Genomic DNA, 22,022 nt, shown 5'->3' with positions numbered 1-22,022 from the left:
AGGCGGATTAGAGTCCCGAGCAACCTTGGCAGAGTGGTTCTCTAAGAATGTCGATCTGTTTAGACTCGCGACTCCTAAATCGTACCAAAGGTGACTTGTTTGCGACCCTGACGGGGGAAGCAGGGTTTGTGTTTAGGAATACCCCCTCCAGCTGGATAGGAATCGATTTGAATCGCCGTCTCTCCCAGATAGTGAGAACTTGACTGAGCAGCAGCAACGTAGATTCAATTAATTTAACGATATGGTTAAATGGATGATGATGATAATGTTGCTAAGATTTATACCTGATATGGTTATTAATGTTTGCATCTTAATCAAATGATTGCTTAGTACAGGTGCTAATATAGATGACAGGTTAATGGCTAAAAGTCACTGCTAGTTCAGGTCAAGTGTTGATCTTTATTACTTTTGCTTTTCCGCAAGAAGAAAGTGTCAGCCAGATCCACTAAATGAAGCTATGCATGATCCTTGGTGTCATTTGTTTTGGTTTCTGACGGGTAAGTCTAGCTGAGTACATTCTTGTACTCAGGGTTTATTCCCTCTTGTTGCAGATGACCTTCTATATCAGGGCTTCTGTAAGTATTGTCTCCACCCGGCGGGTGACGAAGACTAGATCATGGGCATGATCTCTGTTTCCCTTATCTGAATGCTTTTGCGGGTTGTGATCAGCAAACCAGTATTTGTACTTGAACTCAGGTGTGTAAGTTAAACTATTTGCTTCTGCGTACTTTACAAGACTTGTTTTGTAATAACGATGACCCTGAGGTGTTGTAACCTATTTGCAAACCGTTTGTGAAATGTTGTAATGTACGATATGTTATGTTGAATTACTGTGATCTTGGTTGTATGCAAGTTGGTTTGAAATCCATTGTGGTTTCAGTTGACTACCGGGTTTATATGGGCTCAAGTGCAAGAATTTGATCATTTCGGTGATTGTTTTTCTACTTGTGCTCTTATAAATTGGTCGGTTCTGTGAGAGCTGGTATCAGAGCTAGATTCAACACTAAACATGTCATACGGGTATTTAAAACAAAAGCTTTTGTTGTGAAAATGGATTTCCAACTTATAGTTATATATAAGTGTTCAAAAATCAAAAATTTTATGGTGTACTGGTGATCACATCCCTTGTAGCCCACTTAAGGACTTCTAGGTGGCTTATATATAATTACTAACTTGGGGGAAACTGATTGTTTCTATTTCGTCATCCATGCGGCATGCTATTGCATGGGTGCCATTCGTTTGAATGGTAATGTATGGATCAATTGCCTCTACGCTAAGGTAAGTGTGAGTTGTGAGAGCATGACCATCCAACCGTCGGTCTAGGGGAGAGTTAGTTGTTGTTACAGGAGTGTTTACATGTTGCATACATGTATATATGAAGGTACTTAATTGTGGGTACATCTGTCGGGTAGTTTGGATACCAAAGGATATATATCTGGGGATGTATTTATGGAGAGTATCTTAGTTACTACTTGTGTTATTAGCATTCTATCTTGTTGGGTTGGGCTACAATGAAGTTTTCTACAGGTACGCTAACAACGCACCGTGTAGATCGACTAGTTACCGCTAATTGAGAGAACGTATGTATGCCACCATATATTCCGCTAAAACTTAAATTTTCTTAGGCTTGTGAGGACGTACGGAACGAGCATGCATCATATTCACTCATGTCATTCATATTGCATTACTCCCTCCCTTATAATTGCTTATCCCAAGTATTAAGTTCAATCTCTTAACAAAATAATCCTCTCACGTGAGTTGGATCCCTTGTTGATACAGATGGCCGCGCCCGCATTTCCTACTGGTAGCAGCACCTTTTTGGACTAGTTCGGCACGCCCACCTTGCTCTGGAGGGTGCTCAGTTCAGTTAGGTACCCAGAGGCACCCCGCTACACGTGGAGGCAAGAGGTACCATTGGGAGATGTACCTTGGTATGTTGTGACCTTTATAGTGCCACAGAACCCCACGAGGCTATTGTGGCATGGGTGGAGCATTGAGACTGATGGGCAAAGCCCATGGGAAGCCACTCAAGTTGCCGCCCTTGATGTGCTAATGGATATAGCATAGAGCTTCGGGGATGAGTTAGTGGGTGGACCAGCTTCATCCATTCCTCGAGTGGCTCCTACTAAGGCTGAGTGGACTCAAGAAGTTGGTCAGGCTTTAGTTCGAGGTCATGGTGAACGTGTTCAGAGCGACAATGCTGGCTATCTTGAAGCTTTGTTGAGTCAGGCAAGACACCCTTTCTAGTGTGCTAGAAGAAGCTGGCAAGGCAATGGCAGCCCAGCACAAGTTCAGGTTGTGTGCCCGCAAGTATCACCATAGGGCGGATGCATGTGGGCGAGCTCAGCAAGAAGTAGATGAGATTCGAGGTATTGCAAATTATCACCTGCAGAAGTGGGGTCAAACAGTGCACGAGAGAGATGAGCTTCATAACTAGCTGATGAACCTCACCATAGAGAGAGATGAGGCAGCATAGGAGTTGGATCGTGTGACCCATCATAGAGATGCAGCCTTAGAGTTAGCAAAAGAAAGATGTCAGGGCTGGATCATGGCTAACCACAATGCTTTCCAAAGGGAGCAAGAACTCCAAGAGCAGCTTGAAGAGCTTCAGGTTGAGCACCATCAACTGAACAACCGTCTGTTTCCTATTCCTCACCCCATACCAAGGTATCCTAATGTGGGTGGACCTCAAGTGATTGAGGCCGATGAAGAGGAAGAGGGCGTGTAGATGGATGACAATGTAGCTGAACCTACAAATGAAGAAGAAGAGGAAGATCCAGAAGAAAATCCAGGCAGGACCGGATTTCGCAAGGCCTTTACAGTTGCTCTTCCCAAGGGCACTACCAGCCAAGGCAATTCCAAGGCTCCTCCAAGCAACATGCCATGCTGGAACTGCAATAAGACAGGCCACTGGGCAAGGGAGTGCCCTTACCCTAAGAAGAATAGCTACCAAGGTGGCCGTCAGGGGTAGGTGAACCACACTAATATTGCTGATATTCCTTCAGGAGAGGTAGTAACTGCTGGTAAGTTCCTGGTTGATCGACACCCCATAGTTGTACTATTTGATTCGGGTGCTTCGCATTCTTTTATTAGTCCCGCATTTGCATCCAAGTTTATGCAGAAAACATACACTGTTGAGGGTGAGGTTTATTGTATTAGGGCTGCTAGTGGTACTATCCCAACCAAGCTTGTAGTTGGGGACGTATGATTTGAGATAGAGGGGTGAAGTTATCAGGTTGATCTGGTAGTTTTACCGGGGCTGGGTATCGACGTGATATTGGGAATGAACTGGATGAGCAGTCATGGAGTGCTTATTGATACATCAACTAGAGTAGTCATGCTCAGAGATCCTGGTAATCAAGAGGGTTTTCTAGTATAGCTACCCAGGGACATCAATCTTTCTTGTACGGCTAATGCGGTGCAAGCAAAGTCTATGGCAGATATCCCGGTCGTGTGTGAATTTTTGGATGTTTTTCCCGATGATTTGCCTGGATTGCCCCTAGATCAAGACATGGAGTTCAAGATAGAGTTGCTACCCGGTACAGCACCCATCTCTAGAAGGCCTTATAGGATGCCTCCCAATGAACTAGCCGAACTTAAGACCCAGTTGAATGAACTTCTAAAGAAAGGCCTTATCCGTCCTAGTTCATCTCCGTGAGGGTGCCCAGCTATCTTTGTAAAGAAGAAGGATCAATCCCTACGCATGTGTGTAGATTATTGGCCTTTGAATGCAGTTACAATCAAGAATAAGTATCCTCTGCCACGCATAGATATCTTATTTGACTAGTTATCTAAAGCAAAAGTCTTTTCCAAGATTGATTTGAGATCTGGTTATCATCAAATCAAAATTCGGCCTAAGGATGTCCCAAAAACTGCATTCTCCACAAGATATGGTCTGTATGAGTACCTTGTTATGTCTTTTGGATTGACCAATGCCCCCGCACACTTCATGTATTTGATGAATTCGGTGTTTATGCCTGAGTTGGACAAATTTGTGGTAGTATTTATAGATGATATCTTGGTCTATTCTGAGAATGAAGAAGATCATGTTGAACATTTGCAAGTGGTTCTCACTAGATTGCGGGAACACCAGCTTTATGCAAAGTTCAGCAAGTGTGAATTCTAGCTTCGTGAGGTACCTTTTCTTGGACACGTGTTGTCCGATGGTGGAATTATGGTGGATCCCACCAAGGTGCAAGAAGTGTTGGACTAGAAGGCTCCCATCTTGGTGCATGAGGTTCAGAGTTTTCTAGGATTGGCTGGCTATTATTATCGCTTCATCCTAGATTTCTCTAAAATAGCCAAGCCTATGACTCGGTTGCTACAAAAAGACATGAAGTTTGTCTGGACTTCCGAGTGTGATGTGGCTTTCCACACCGTGCGAACTCTTCTAACTTCGGCTCCGGTTTTGGCACAACCGGATATCGAGAAACCTTTTGATGTGTTCTGTGATGCATCAGGTACAGGTTTAGGAGGTGTTCTTATGCAAGAGGGTAGAGTCATTGCTTATACCTCTCGCCAACTTCGGAAGTATGAGGTGAACTACCCGACGCATGACCTAGAACTCGCTGCAGTTGTTCATGCTTTGAAGACCTGGAGACATTATTTGCTTGGTAATGTGTGCAACATCTATACTGATCATAAAAGCCTTAAGTACATCTTCACTCAACCTGAGTTGAATATGCGTCAGAGAAGATGGCTTGAGCTGATCAAGGATTATAACCTCCAAGTGCACTATCACCCTAGCAAGGCAAACGTCGTCGTGGATGCCTTAAGCAAGAAATCTCATTGCCACTCTTTGATTGAAAGTGACTTCCATTTGTCAAAACTCCTACATCCTACAGTCCTTTACAACATCACTGTCAGTTGTACTCTACAGAGTCAAATTATCGAGCTATAGAAGACAGATTTAGGTGTGTTCCACATCAAGCGCAAGATGAAAGAGCAAGAAACCAAGCATTTTCGAGTAGATGAGAATGACGTGTTATGGTTTAAGGATAGGTTAGTGGTTCCAAAGGATAGAGAGCTTAGAAATCAAATCCTAACCGAAGCATATTCCTCGAAATTGTCAATTCATCCTAGTAGTAGCAAAATGTATCACGATTTGAAGCCTCGCTTTTGGTGGACCAAAATGAAGAAAGAGATAGCTGCTTATGTGGCTAGGTGTGACACTTGTTGTCGAGTCAAAGCTGTGCACATGAAAGCTGGATTACTTCAACCACTCTCTATTCTAGGTTGGAAATGGGAGGAGATAAGTATGGATTTTATAGTTGGACTCCCTACTACTCAGAAGAATTTGAACTCCATTTGGGTGATTGTAGACCGTCTGACCAAGTCTGCACACTTCATTCCTGTCCGCATAGATTTTTGTCCCACTAATTATGCTGAGTTGTACTTCAATTAGATAGTCCGACTTCATGGGATACCTCGTACTATTGTCTCTTATAGAGGACCATAGTTCACTACTCGCTTTTGGGAGCACTTACACGGATTATTAGGAACTAAGTTAGTAAGAAGTTCTGCCTATCATCCGCAAACCAATGGGCAAACTGAACGAGTGAATCAAATCTTAGAAGATATGTTGAGAGCATGTGTCATCTCAGCTAAGGGTTCATGGGAAAAGTGGTTGCCCCTAGCTGAATTCTCATACAATAATAGTTATCAAGAGAGTATTAAGATGGCACCGTTTGAAGCCTTGTACAGTCAGAAGTGTAGAACTCCGATGAATTGGGTTGAAGCCGGTGAAAGGAGATATTATGGAATTGATTTTGTTCAAGAAGCCAAAGAACAAGTCCATACTATCCAAACCCATATGGCCGCAGCTCAAGCTAGGCAGAAAAGTTATGCTGGTCATCATAGAAAACCTATTGAGTTTGAAGTTGGAGACTTCGTTTATCTGAAAGTCTCACCCACGAAGAGTGTCCAACGCTTTGGTGTGAAGCAAAAGCTTGTGTCGAGATATGTTGGTCCATTTGAAATCATTGGACAAAGTGGTAAGGTAGCATACAAGATCCAATTACCTCCTGAGATGAGTGCTATCTTCAATGTCTTTCATGTATCCCAATTGAAGAAATGTCTTCGCGTCCCTAAAGAGAGAGTTCCACTGGGGGGATATCGAGTTAAAATCTGATTTCACCTTTGATGAAAAGCCGGTCCGAGTAATTGACACTCATGAGCGAGTGACTCAGAGTTGAGTGGTCAAGTTTTACAAAGTCATGTGGAGTAATCAGGGTAGTGAACGCGATGCAACGTGGGAAAGAGAAGATTATTTGAGGGACGGTTATAAGGAATTCTATCAACAATGGTACGCTTGTCAAATCTCAGGATGAGATTTTTATAAGGGGGGAGGGCTGTAACACCCCTGGTGTTTAGCTCCCACATTTACACTTGCATTTCATGAACATGAGCATCATTCATCCACTCATGAGCTTATATTGCATGAAACATGTTTTCGAAACATTGCAACATATTGTTATATTTCATGTGTGATGGTTTTATGAAATGAATAGTGTGCAACACTCAAGTGCAACATGTGCAACTCACTTTAGTGAAATATGGTTAGTTAGTACTATGCAACAAAATCATAAAACATGTGAAACATGACTTTGAAACAAAGGTAACATTTCACTTGTTTTTCCTTGTTTCAATGCATGTGATGCTTGATTTTGGTGTGACGAATGTGTGGTGTGGCTAATTATCCTCTTGAGCAACTTAGTTATACTTAGAAAGTCATTAGGAACAATGTTTATGTTGATCATTTTGCCTAATTAGGTTTCCAAGTCATGGTTTGACCATTATGGACCCCTAGAGCTCCTGAGTTTGACTGTTTAAAAAAGTATAGCTTAGAGTGTTTGCATGTCTAAGGAACCTAAAGCACAGTTGTAGCAAATTTTATAAGGAACAAACTTTGTTTAGAAGCCAAGTCATGAAAATGTGCACAACATGCTCAAAAAGGTCCCTCAAGTCAGTTTTGGGGTTGTATTCAACACTTAGAAATTTTCTAAGTATGAAGACTGGATTTTAGTTTCATTTACACAACTTGTTAGACTTGTAGCTCCCAAACCAAGCTGAATGAGCTCAAGCTCCAATTGTAAAAGTTATAGTTCACATGTCGATGTCCAACTTTGTCAATTACACCAGAGCCTAGATCATCATGGATTGTGAGTTTGAAGCTCGCCAAGTCACGCTATTAGGCTCGATCGGTTTCACTGAAATGCGTCCACAGTGCCGACCGGCAACAAGGCGTGAGCGCCACATGGCGCCGCGCGTCGCCGACCGCCTAACCGCGTAGGCCACGCGCCGTGGCCGGCCTGGCGCCGCTGCACGCTGTCCACTTCAAGAGCCCATGCCCTTCTGCCCTCTCAGCTCACATTTCGATTTCCTTCGTTTCCCACCGTAGCTGAAGCGGAGCTACCGCCCCGCCATTGCTGCCGAGCAAGCCACCGTCGCCTAGCTCACTCGCCACTGCAAAATCGCCGCCTCCAGCTAACCCATAGCTCCGCCGTGTCCTCCTCTACCTCGTCGACCTTCTAGCTGAGCCAGACGAGCCGTAGGTGAGGGCCTTTGGCCATTTTTCCGACGCCATCGCCATGGCCATACCTCGCTAGAGGTGGCGCTTGTCGTGGTCGGCCGCCTCCGAACCCTTCCTGCCTATTCTAGTGCGCGCATGAGGAACCATCTGAGCCGTAGTGTCTACCTCAGAGATGTAGTCCTAGGATTTGCCGCCGTTGAGCCGGAACACAGCCGCACGCCGCCGTGCGCCATGGCTGAGCCGCCGAGCTACATGGTCAGGGTACTTAGGGGTTGGTAGAGTTGGTGGATAGGGTGTCAATCGATGCATGAGGTTTAGGCGGTCACGTTGGTGCCGTTCTCGTCGCCGGTGAAGCCGCCGTTGGCAAGCTTCGCCGCTGCCGCGCCATCGCAAGCCGCCTCCCCTGTTTCCTTTCGTTGACCGGTGGGGTCATCTGACCCGAGGGCCCCGCTTGCCAGTGACCGTTGAGCAATAGGATAGTTCAAATATTCCAGTTTTGATGCTGTTTTGTAAAATGTATATCTCCAAATTGGTAGATCCAAATGGGGTGATTCCAATTTTGTTAGGATCATAGTGAAGTCTAGTATTTAGAAAAAATATGACATGAACACTTGTAGTGGAAATTTTGGATGAATTAAATAGGAACTTGAAATGTGTTTTTAAATGCATGCAAACTTGTTTAAATTATATCTTGAGTTTCTGTGCTCAAAAAATTATGAAATTTTGTTGGTAAGCTATTCTTGCTTAGTAGAAGCTCTGGTAAATATTTGAGGGTCATTGCACGTATGGTTTTGGAGTTATAGATTTTCCTTTTATGATTGAATGATCCTTGTGTGAATTTTTGAAAATTATCTCGGAATCCAATGACTATGAAATTTTGTGGGGAGTATCCTAGTACCTTAAGGATGCTAGGAAAAATATAAAATCTGCTACTTGACACTTTTCACTAAGGTTTCCTAATTATGTCATTTTCAGCCATTATGTCTTATCATTTTTGTGTAGGCTGTTATAATTGCTCAAATGATGTGAAATTTTTATTGTAGTCTACTTGGAGCATGTAGTACATACTGTAATTTTTATAGATTAAATGGTGTAGTTCTCATATATGTTTGTTATTTCTCTTAATTAATCAAATAAATTAAGAAAGGCATTAAAAGAAATGAGTTGATGGTGAACACCTTACTTTCTGGTGTTCTTATGACATGTGTGATGAGTGAGTAAAGCTAGTTTTGTCCAATTATATGTTTGCAACATAAGTTAATAATTATTTTTCTGCATCGTGTCTTTCGGGACAGTTCTGGGGACTTTATAAAGTTCCCCATGATAATTTGGTTTTCCGGGAAATTGGTGAATACAAAAGTTGTAGAGAACTTATGTATCTAGCTCCTGTTAAAATTTGGTGGCATTTGGCCTAGTAGTTTAGGAGTTACAGTCATTTAAAGTTGGATCACAGTTTTGCCTGCTCTCTGTCTTGTGAAGACAGATTTCTGTTGATTAAAGAATTTGACCTGGTAAAGGTTAGAATCATGACTTGAGGTCTAAAAATGAATTGTAGAAAATTTCATAAGATTTCCAAATTGTCTTGTTGCATGTCATTTGGATTTCTAAATCTCCAATTATGACCAGTTTACTATACCGCTATATAGTTCCTATTTTGCTGAAATACAAATATTTGTGTGTATGCTTTGTTGCAATGTTCTTGTTGATTGTTTAGGTGCTAGCCTAACTTGAGAACATGCTTAGGTGCATGTGCTAGGTCCTTAACTGAAGATGAGCAATTATACATTAGGTTGTATAAACTTGGTAAGTTAAAGTGATTTGAATAGAGCCTAAGTCGGAAAATGCGGACTGCAGTAAGCATGTGCATTCCTCGAGCATCCCTAGCTTCGTTCATGTGCATCCATGATATTTATCTTGCGCATTCATGCAATAGGTGTGCCAGAGGGAGTGACGCTGCTGGAGTTTGAGGGAGCCAACCAGGAGGAGGAGCCGAGGTGCAGGAAATCGGCGAAGCAGCCGCCGAGGAGGAGTTACCCGAGTGCCCTGACCACCATCCTTCCTCTTTCCTAAAAGTCAAGCCCCGGAGCATATTAAGTCTCCCATGTTTTTACAAATACCTTGAGTACCTTTTATTCATTGATGATGCATTAAGTATAGGAATTGGTTGGAACCAATTGTTGCATTATATATCCATCCTTGTCCAGATATCGCACTGGAATCCTATTTAAGTTCAGGAATGGGTTAAATGCCTAGCCATGCTTAGTGCGGTAGAAGTCAGGTGATTTCCTGTCACCTGCGAGCTTTAGTATGAGGTGGATCATGGTTGGCTATATTTGCTATCGTGGAAAAGAACCATGTTAATAATGAATTAAGACCGGGCGGAGTCTTGTGTAGGTTTGGACATAGTGACTCCGTCTATGTCGTTTAAGGACCGATACGCTATACGTCCTTATGTCATGTTGAACGCAGCCTAACACTTAGCTGGTCGGAGAAGTTGTTCCGACCGTGAAGCCTAGTAGCTCGACTCAGGCTAGGGACGCGAGCAGTGGCGTGCATTCTGGAGGTAGTACGGATGTGCGGAGAGCCATTGGCATAAGTCCAAGGTGGGTTAGAGTCCCGAGCAACCTTGGTAGAGTGGTTCTCTGAGAATGTCGATCTGTTTAGACTCACAACTCCTGAATCGTACCAAAGGTGACTTGTTTGCAACCCTGACGGGGGAAGCAGGGTTTGTGTTTAGGAATACCCCTCCAGCTGGATAGGAATCGATTCGAACCGCCGTCTCTCCTGGATAGTGAGAACTTGACTGAGCAGCGGCAACATAGATTCAATTAATTTAACGATATGGTTAAATGGATGATGATGATAATGTTGCCACGATTTATACCTGATATGGTTATTAATGTTTGCATCTTAATCAAATGATTGCTTAGTACAGGTGCTAATATAGATGACATGTTAATGGCTAAAAGTCACTGCTAGTTCAGGTCAAGTGTTGATCTTTATTACTTTTGCTTTTCCGCAAGAAGAAAGTGTCAGCCAGATCCACTTAATGAAGCTATGCATGATCCTTGGTGTCATTTGTTTTGGTTTCCGACGGGTAAGTCTAGCTGAGTACATTCTCGTACTCAGGGTTTATTCCCTCTTGTTGCAGATGACCTTCTATATTAGGGCTTCTGTAAGTATTGTCTCCACCCGGCGGGTGACGAAGACTAGATCATGGGCATGATCTCTGTTTCCCTTATCCGAATGCTTTTGCGGGTTGTGATCAGCAAACTAGTATTTGTATTTGAACTCGGGTGTGTAAGTTAAACTATTTGCTTCCGCGTATTTTACAAGACTTGTTTTGTAATAACAATGACCCTGAGGTGTTGTAACCTATTTTCAAACCGTCTGTGAAATGTTGTAACGTACGATATGTTATGTTGAATTAATGTGATCTTGGTTGTATGCAAGTTGGTTTGAAATCCTTCGTGGTTTTAGTTGACTACCGGGTTTATATGGGCTCAAGTGTGAGAATTTGATCGTTTCGGCGATTGTTTTTGTACTTGTGCTCTTATAAATTGGTCGGTTCTATGAGAGTTACTATTGTTTGCTTTAGTTTAAATCAAGTGATTGTTCTAGTACAGGTGTCAACCTAGACATGCTTATTTTTAATAAGTATAACTTGTTGCTAGAATAACTAAACAGATCAAGACATGTATTACTACAACTTTTATGCAAAATGTTGTCAAGCCATCTCTACCTTTCACAGCCTTGCATAATCCTTGGTGTCTCTTTATTTCTGGTTTATGATGGGTAAGTCTAGCTGAGTACATTCTCATACTTAGGGTTTATTCCCACTTGTTGCAGATGGTACTGTGTATCATGGTTATTGCAAGAACTGCTTCTCTCTAGCGGTGGACGAGGAGTGAGACCATGGGCACAGTCCTTCTATATTAGTATGTTCAGGATGCTTTTGTTGGACCTGATCATGGACTGGCACGTATCTAAACTATGTGTGTGATGGTTTCCAAAACTATGTTACTTCCGCTACTAAATTGGAACTTTGGGTTGTAATAATTTTATTCGTACTCCAATGTATGTTGAAGTACTTGTGAACTTTATGTAACATGTGACATGTATGTTGAATCATGTACGATATTGGTTGTATGTTGGCTATGTTTTGAGGTCCTTCGTGACACTCGACGGGCTATTAGGTTTATATGGGCTCAAGTATGACAATGCGACTGCTCCGGTGGTTGACATTGTACTTGTGCTTTTATAAATTGGTCAGTTCTACTACATCCTTAGGGGAACTAGATAGAACATCTTCTCAAGTGGGGTTAACCAACACCCCATGCCTCGATGGCACCTCCTTCCTAGGGGCTCACCCCTATGAGGCAACCCGAGATCTACTCCACTCACATGTACCCGCCACAGGTACCTATCATAGAGGATGCTCAGGTCACACCCTCCCACCAAGACTTGTTCCAAGGACTTGTCGTAGAATCTTGTCTAGTCGACTTGACCCTCACCACACACCCAAGGCACATGCCAAGATCTCCCCAAGTTACCACCAGTTTTAGCGGCACCATGTGCCTTAGCCACTCAAAGAATCCTCCACCAAGCATCACATCACAGATATAATGCGTAGTAGAAGTAAGCAATAATTAGTAAGTAAGCGTCTAGCCTATTAGTGAGTGTGGAGGGTAAAAGGTTGCATCAAGGTAAGGGCTTTCAAGCAAATCTACCCTGCAACCTATCAAAATTCATTTGCAAAAAAATAAAGCACTAGCAGCTACATTATTGCATGTCTAATAAGATTCTATGAGGTTGGGTGGGGCGTGGCACCTGTTGGCTGACCGACTCCGAGATCATCAATGTAAGTGTGGTCATTCCATTCCAAGTCCTATTATCGTCCATGTGTCTCCTCCCTCCAATGGATTCCAATTCAATCAACGCCATCCCTAATGCAATTACCTCGCTCATACGACAAACAAAACAAGGGACCAATCAACCACTAACCAAAAAAGACCACAAATAAAGAGGCAACAAAGCATGAGAAGATCGAAAAAACACCAAAAGAACACTAAAGGAAAAGGACTTAGTCCTCATGGAGGAAGTACGAGCCTTGGGCTAGAGAGAAACAGAAGTGGTTGTCTGTTAAGTACAAGCTCAAGTCATAGCCCAGCAAGTACTTCCCGTTCCAATCATGTCAACCTATACAGCTTCACGAATAATGGCCTAGACCCTAGCTTGACTTAAGCAAACACCATGGAAAAACAAGTCTAGCCTTCATGAAGCGAGTCCATTTTCCTCAGGCCAAAAAGGGGTGAGGGAGAAAGTTAGTTAGGCACATCCATGTCTCATCCTTGGTAGAGATGGCACTCTAATGGTCTATCGGGTCAACTCGCATGGTTTCGAGAACATGACATAATGCTAACCTCGCCAACTAGAAGTGATAGCCTGGTCTTTGATCCACTCGTCATGTTTAAGGATGGGATCGAATAGAGTGGGCTAAGGGGAAAGGAAACAGTTCTGATATCTCTCGATCCGTACACCATTGTATTTGACGAGAACCAAAGATAGGGTGGAACAGAAAGAGAAGGAGAGGGATGGTGGTCTACTTCTTCCAATCCTCATTCCATGGAAAAGACGGGGCATCAGAAGGGAGTGACTCACCAAAGAACACCAACACTCATGTCCACTCATAGGGAACCCCGACCAACATGCACTAACTAGCACTAGATACCCCTAGGGCTTTAGTGGTGCGGTTGTCACCGCTAGAACCTATGGAGCACTAAGGTCTAGAGTGGGTACAAGCATACAAGGGGCCCGAGAATGAAAGAGCCAAAAGAGGGGAAAAGGACACAGGATTGACCTTCCTTTGATCCCATCGTCATAGCAGTTGACGGGAATCAAAGAAATGGAATCAAGAGGACAATAAACACCAAACTAACGAAAAGGGAACTTGGATCCACAGCCCTTTGACTTACATGTCATTACTCTAGTTCCACAGCACTTTGATCTACATGTCATGGCAAGAACATGAGCCGAAGATGTTGGAACAAGAAGATCAATCCCCATCTTACTAGATCGACGAGAATCGATAGGGGAAGAAGAGAGGAGAGAAGAATAGTCACCATATTCTTCCAACCAACTTGCCATGGGGATGAGCTAGGGTCGAAGAAGGAGACACAAACCCCATGGTCTCTCTATCCACACCAACTTGTAAGGCTTCACAACCTAGGTGCAATTAAATTGGCACAAGGCTATCCCTATGGTCCCTAGCGATGTGATTGTCACCGCGAGAGCCAAAGAAATGCCATGGTCTAGGTGGCACAAGCATACGAGGTGGTTAGGATGAACAAAAGAGCAAAGGAGAACAAAAGAGCAAAAGAGGTAGAGCCCGATGATGATAGTGAGGCAACTAGCGGCCACAAGCTATACCTACACAAGTTGTCTTCCATAAGTTCCACGATGGTTATCCCCTAGTGCATCTTCTATAGACTAGGCCATGATAGGCTCGTCATGTGCGAGTAGGAAGCGCACCGATATTGAGCCCATGGTGGCCTCATCCTAGAGCTATAGGAGGGGGAAATGAACATGGGACTACTAAGTCAACTAAAAACAAGGGGTCGAGTTACGCTCGGTATCACGACCACGATAGGACAAACCCACATCCAAGACATTCGAGCGATGTACGATCCCTCAAATGGCTCAAAGGCTTGGTCCACTGACAACAACACAACCACAAACAAACCAACGACACAAACCACAAAATGGAGTGGCACATATCCATAGCATAAGAGATAGACCATCATGAAGGCACGACACATGCATAGATCGATCATCTATGAACAAGTATAGATGACAAGTATGGAATGAAAAGAAAAGCAAAAGCTATGCCAACATCGAGGATGGCACCAGCAAGGATTCAAAGGTTTGACCTTGACGATTGCAGGGGAGGCGAGGCTTGTCACGGAGCATTTGGGTAAGCTATAACTACCTACAACTAGCTTGAGCTAGTTGTCACTTGCTGCAGCCACCCTCGGTTGGCTATGGCCTGCTGCTAGCCTGCCTAGCATGGCTACAGCTAGCTAGATGTGCCTGCAGCTAGCTAGGATGGGTTGATGTGGTTCAGTAGCTGCTACTCCTGGTAGGTGGTCAAGTTGGAAGGCGTAGGGGCATTGCAGGACGTCAAGGATGCGGTTGAGGCAGCCACACCAAGGACAAAGCAAGGCACAACCCCCCTACAAGGCATAGAACTCGACATGATGGCTAGTCTCAGGCAAGAACTCCATGGTGGTACAAGAAAGGTGGAAGCTTTGGTCTTAGGGAGGCTCACCAGTGATGTACGGACTGAGCTACATTAGGGATAGTGTTAGAGGTAGTAGAGGCACAGCGTCGGGGCGGTTCTACCCCATGGCACTAGTGGGGGGCTTGGCGCTGCTCCTGGCTGGCAGTGGCTCGAGGAACATGGGCCATAGGAGGGACTCAACGTGGTGAGGATGTCCGACGTTGTGGTCACAGGTGAAAGAGAGCCAGCCTGCATCAAGGTAGGCGCCGATGAGGACGAGGCAAAGCGTGGTGTCGCAAAGGAGGCCTGGTTGTAGTTTGATGATGGTGGTGCTCATGTCAGCCAAGGAGGAGATGTGGTACTAGCTTGACAAAGTGGCATCGGGGATGAGGTGGTGCAGGTGTTCGATGTGGTGGTGACCGGATCAGAGGCAAAGAAGGGTGTGGCGAGGACATCATGGTGGAGGTGCTATGGGACAACGAGGAGCAGAGGGAGTCAATGGGGCGACATGGGCTAGGATGAGGACGTAGAGCATGGTGGGGCTCGACATGAGGATGAGGTCGTGGTGGTCAAGGCTTGCTTGCGGTCAGCGTTGTGGACACACTGGGTGCCCACCACGATAACCCGCGATAATGCATTATGACGATGGTGGATAGTGGGGGTGTCATGAGGCTCGGAGCAGAGGCGTGGCATGGCGTGTTCCCATGGTGTCATCATGATGAGGAGGTGGTGAGGCTCAGCGGCAGCAACTTGGCATAGTGGAGGCCAGGGATGTTGAGCGATCGAGGTGGAATTGTGGCCGGTTCATGACTGGCTGGGCTCGGTGATGGCATGCTGCGGCTTGGCAGATAGTGATGAGGGACACATAGTGGTCATCCGAAGGAGGCCCTAGTGGCAAGGTTGCTGCCGATTCATGCAGGAGAGGAGAAGGAGGTGGCATAGCTGGTGGGGAATAGGAGAAGAGGAGCGGAAGCTATGGCTCTTATAGCCGCATGAGCTAGGGTTGCAGGGGCTATCTCAGCATCCATGTCGTCTGATGTGATGGTCGGGACATGCGGCAATGGATCCGGGTGGTAATGTATGGATGCTGAGGGATTAGGATGCGTGAGCGTGGGTCCGTGGTGGCGGTAGCTCTAGGGAGCAACCCACTCCTAGGGTTCTAGGGAGGTGTCGCACAGCTAGTGGTCAAGCAAGCCATGGCTTGGGACTGCGGGGGCCAATGGATGGGCTAGCAGGCCACACGCGTGGGACGGGCTAGGCGAGCGTTGCTGTGCTACTGGGCTAGCGCGAGGCCACTAGGCCGAAAGAGAGGAGGGGGCATGAGTTGGGCTAGGAGGCTGGCTGGGCCACGAGAAGAGGAGAGAAGGGAGGGAGTGGGCTGGTTGGAAAAGAAAAAGGGAAAAGGATTTCCTTTTATGAATTATATCTCAAGGAATTTAGGGGAGATTCAAAAGTCTTCGAGAAGAATTTTGCTATGGATTTGTGCACTCCGAACATCAAACAAACTCAAACCTAAAACCAACTCAAGAACAGAGGCACACTCCTACAAACAATTCTATATGAAATGCACCAATTTGTTAGTAAACTCTCCTAGGTTTACTTAGGTTTTGACCTAACGACTACATGCTTCACACATTGTAGGAAAAAATTTAAAAAGTTTGTATTTTTGGTTGCATGAAAACCTGGGTTGTTACAATCTTCTCCTTGTTGACAACAAAGTTATAGTTATCCATTTGGTTCAAAACAAGAGGAAGGCATCGAAAGCAAATCAATGCTTTGTGTCCATCATTCACATGACTGAGGCCACTAATATTTAAGCTACACATGTTGCTACTGATGCCAATGATGATCACTACCACTTGTTCACTGACATTCTACTTGTGAAAACTGAGGCAGCCTATTTGGGTTGTGTAGATTTGAGATGAGTCATCCATGCTATGTTGTGTTCAATGGCCATGAGCCAGGAGTTTACTACAACTAGCCTGGCTGCCAGGAACAAGTTCATAGGTTTTGTGGTGCTTGTTATAAAAAGTACAAGAACCAACTCAAATCCACCCTTAGCTCATGATGATGACTTCTATCTTCAAAACACAATAGCTGTTCCACCATGTTTTCCTTCAAAATTGTTGTAATTGTAGTCCTCTTAATCTTTGTCTATCTCCTATGGAAGAAGCTCTGAGCTCATGTACTAATTGTAAGTGTGATTGCTAGACTTAATTTAGCTGGAATTGTAATGGTTATAGCTCCATTAACTGCTACTCTAGTTTGAGTTATATATATCTATGTGGTGCTACTCTAAATTTAGAAGAGGTCATACCATAAAAATTGTTAATGGTTATTAAAGTTACACTTTGGTATCAGTTGTGGACATCACTAATGGATCATTGTTGGACAATCTTCCCCTTCAGTGATCTCAATACTGAGGAAGCTCTCATCCTACTGCACACTGACAAAATGGAGGGGGCCCCCAACAAGAGGAATGCACTGGCCAACTTCACAGAAGATGTCATTTTTTAGATCCTCTGCCACCTCCCCGCTCGCTCCTTGTTCTGCTACAAATGTGTTTGTCACTCCTAGAGAAACCTCATCTTGGATTCCAACAACCATAAGAATCTGCCCTAGACTATGGCCAGCTTCATCTATGATAGTGAGAATGGCAATCAAAAGTTCACCAGCATCATCCCTGGTGTACACCCCCCTCCTTGTAATTATTGCCCTTCAACATTGACAATGTAGCTGTCTTAAATTGCTACAATGACCTCATCCTATGCTGGTGCCTTGGGGCAGATGGATACCGCTATGTCGTCTGCAATCTAATGACCTAGAAGTCTAAAATTCTGTCGCCTAGCACCCATGATGTTGGCCATGCTATTGGTGAGGCTCTCTTGGCGTTTGATTTGATAGCCTCCTCTTCGCACTTCCATGTGATTGAATATGTGGATGTCAATGCTATGTGCGCATGCGTGGAGATTTACTCATCTCAAACTGCAGCATGGATCTATAAGAAATATAAATGGGACAAGCATACTAATGCGACATTTTATAGACAACCAAGTGTGTTTCTTAACGGTTGTCTGCACATTATGGGGAACTCTGGGGAGTACTCTATGATACTTGTTGTGGATATGGAGGAAAACACATGGAGGAAATTTGATAGGCCTAGTGGTTTTCAACACTCCATGCATCAAGCTCAGGGTCACTTGTGTATATGTACTATTGTTGGTCCCAAGATTCCAAGCTTTCAATCTAGATCCTTGAAGACTATGGTACTAATAATTGGACATTGAAGCATATGGTCAGCACGCAGATCTTATTTAGAATGATTAATACTAGATTTGGTTACCTAGATTTTGTTGACGAGGACATAGTGATCACAGTTCACCTAGAATGGAATTTGATTTTCTTTGTTGGGGAGGATGGAACAATCATCGCATATGACATGGACCACAATAAAGTTCATGTCATCCCTATCTGTCTTTCGGTATGGTAGATGTACCTCTAAAAAAGAGTTCATCTGCAGACCATACTATCTTCCTTATGTTCCATTGTTCTTGAATTCGTTAATAGGGCAGTAAATAAAGATGCATTTGATGTATCTACCTGTCATGCATTTTAAATGGACCAATGTTGTTTGATTGTATGTGGACATGTTAATTTCCTCAATAATGGATGTTGTCATTATTTTAGCTAAACTAGTGTGCCATCTTTGTTTTGTTTGCAAATTGAATTATTTGTTTGGTACGCACATGCGTTACGGTGGTGTTATAATAACATTTCAACACCAATGACTCCTCTGCTTGGCTTTTAATAGAGGTACATGGTCATGTATACTGTCTTCTACTTGGCTTTTAATTTAATTCCTCACAAAAAATGTAGTGTGAGACTTGATCGAATGAACTCTATTATGTCATGAATCTAGAATTAGACATTAATTCTCGCCTTGCCTAGCAGCGCACCCAATGCGTCCATTCAAACAATGGTTGCTTCATCGCCGGTTCATATGGTAATTCGACGGTGATAACATGATCACCGCCGAATCTTACTATAGCGCACTCGTCCATCATGGCACCGGTGGTAAAAAAGCTATTATCTCTGTTGGTTTCTATGAGTGTTGGACATAGGATGAGCAGCTATTGGTGAGAACCCTTCTACCACCGGTTCGGTGGACGACACAGTGGTGAAAGGCAAGATTTTGTTCAACGCTGGATCATACGCCAAGCCAGCGGCGAAAGAGTTCATCACCGCCTATTATTCGGCCAGGAGGAGGCCCATAGGTCATGAGCCGACGGTGATACGTATCACCGCCGGTTATCTCAAAACCATTGGTGAAGGTCCTAATGATGAATTGACTTTCTATAATAGTGTACCCCTAGTGAAGGAGTAGTGCATATTTGGATGGAGTGTACATGATCTCGATTTTAAGAGCATGACAAACCTCTCATAAGGGTCAACAAAGCTTGACAAAATTTAATGCAAAACAAGCAGCATATAAGAGTGGAACTCTTCCTAGTCTAATATATCATATTTTGGCTCTAGTAGGAGCTCAGGCTTTGTCATACAGGAACGCATCATGTAGCATTTTCAAGTTTTTGAAAAGATAAATCTCTAGAACTTTAGTATCACTTGAAACAAGATAAATAACAACTTAGACCTTCTCATATCATATCCATCAATTATGTAGACTTAGATCAAGCTTATGCTACCCACAAGTTTCAAGTTTAGAGTAAATTCTTATATCAAAACAATCTTATCCAAAACTCAAAGAATTCAAGGGTGAAAACTAGCTACTTGAAAGGAATTATAATAGAGCAACTATTCAACATTTCCATTATAAGAGATTATCATCAGAGTCATTTTTATTTTATTCAACTCTTAAAAATCAAACTTAAAGAAAACTAGACACACGCTCTTTATTTTGTATTCATTTTTAAAATCACACATTACTAATATATATAACTAGCTAAGATAAATCTTTATTTTGTTTTTAGTTATGCATCTTTTTTTTCTTTTAACAAACTTAGAAATAGTAAAACAAAAGGAAAATAAATACTTATCTATATACATGAGGGATGCCCTTCCCCCAAGCTGGTTGTTGGCGTGGTTGAGTGCTGAAGTTGTCTTTCTCAGAGCGGTTTCACCCTCGAACATCCTTCTCGTCCATCAGGAAGTTAGGCTTCCTCTTATGCAATGGGAAAATGTAATTCGGGTGGAGTGAGATGAAGTCAACCGGGTGAACTTTCTCTTGATTATCTTGCAAAACTGTCAATAAGAACAATAAAATTTGTGGAATAGATTAGAATAAAAAAGGGTTAGCTGTCAGCTGTCTAGGGGTTGGTCGTTCTTAGGGTTAGAAAGATTTTTGATTTAGCACAATTGTTTGCAAGATGTTTATCTAATATTTTTTGGTTTTATGATATAGTGGAATATAACTAGATGTATGCATGGTATTTTTATTTACTTTTTTTATGCCACCACGGTGAATATTCTTGTGGGTTTTTACATACCGTAAAAAGTATTCACATAGGGCTTTACATTTTATAATGCAGTAATGAAATTTTTCTTTTTAATTTTAAGTGCGATGCGAATGCAGAAAAGTGAATTTTCTAAAGTGAAAATAATTTATGCAATGCGAAAGGGTGAATATGGATAACTACCAATTTTACCTCCCGATGAGGGTTCAGTGTTTTGAGTCCTACGAACAGGACTTGACTGGAGAAGTCCTTATTCTTCGGGTGCATCAATCGATCTCGGAGATGGAGACATTGATGGTTGCACCTCTTGTGATGGCAACTATGATGATGATGTCACCTTTTCTTTCCAGACCTTCTTGGTCTATGGACTTGAGTTAGGCGTAGTAGGTTCATCTTTTACACCTTCTTCTTTTTCTTCATTCTTGGGGAGTTGATTCCTCCGGTGTTGGGATGATCGATGTCTTCTCTTGGAGCGGACCTTTTGTCCAGGGAATTGGCAGTGGATTTGGCCCGATCCAATGTAGATGATCACGTTGGTAGTGTTGAGGAAGGGTCTTCCAAGGATGATAGGTACATCTTCTTCTCCCATGTCAAGAATCATGAAGTCAGCGGAAACATAGTAATCTTTTGTATCTTGACCATGATGTCCTTTGCTATTTGTTGACGGTAGTTAACAAACATTATAAACCATCAATGTAACATGTTTAGGAGTTTAAACTAACAAATTCCACAAGTTTTGGTGAATCTGTGTTTTCTACAGGGTTTATCCAGAAAACCGTCATGGTGGACCTAGATGTCAGACTTATCGAGATTAACCATGGGATAAACAACACCAGAAGGTTCTAGAGGATTCCAGAGGACACCGCAACGAAGCGGAGGGTGAGAGGCTACCAAGTGGGGCTAGCTGGTCCCACCCTTAGACGGGTCAGTCTAGGGCCCCACTTGTCAGCCACCGCCTCGCTACGTCGGTTCTACACCGCCTTAAGGATTGCATCTACGCCGTTTATTCAAGTTGGTTTGATCCGAGGTCTCGGGATTGATGCTTCAACCTATGTATACCAGCTCCTGCCACCCCCCATGAGGCCTCAGGATTGACGCTCTGGCCTATTTACTATATAAGGTTATATTCTCTATACTAAGTACGTTATATATTGAGCATTGTCTATTGATATTACCTTTACTTATAGCTATATGTGAGATTTGACTTCCTGGGATCACATATGGTGTGTATCTGGTTTTGTCCTTAAAACTGGGTGATACAAAGTGGTATCAGAGCAATGCTGACTATAGGATGCAAGCCTAGTAGAAACTGGTCGTTCTAAGGTTTAGAAGTTGCTACAAAAATCCTTGCTCTATGAACCTTGATATTTTCTTCTTTACTATATCTCTACCTTTGCTATTCATCTCTACCTTGGTGCTTATTTTAAAGTCTTTGTTCTCATCTCCACTCCTTGATTTAATATGCTTTTAGAATTGTTCCTCATCACCTTCTTACGTAATCTGAAGATAAGTCTTAGGATTGTTACCCCTAGTACAATGAGAACGATAGTATCGCAAGTTGAGTCAATAATTGAATTGTGCATCTTTATTACTTGTTGAATTGTCATTATGCTTATGATTGTTTTGAATCTTTGTAATGATTGCAATGATCTTGTTGGGTGTTCTCACAATTTCATTTAGTTTATAGGCCTAAGGTATAAGGATTAGTGAAATAAATAGTTGGGTTATGGTTTTCTTCTGT

This window comes from Miscanthus floridulus, chromosome 9 (assembly GCF_019320115.1).
Source record: "Miscanthus floridulus cultivar M001 chromosome 9, ASM1932011v1, whole genome shotgun sequence".
Taxonomy (NCBI): domain Eukaryota; kingdom Viridiplantae; phylum Streptophyta; class Magnoliopsida; order Poales; family Poaceae; genus Miscanthus; species Miscanthus floridulus.
This window is presented reverse-complemented; position numbering follows the sequence as displayed.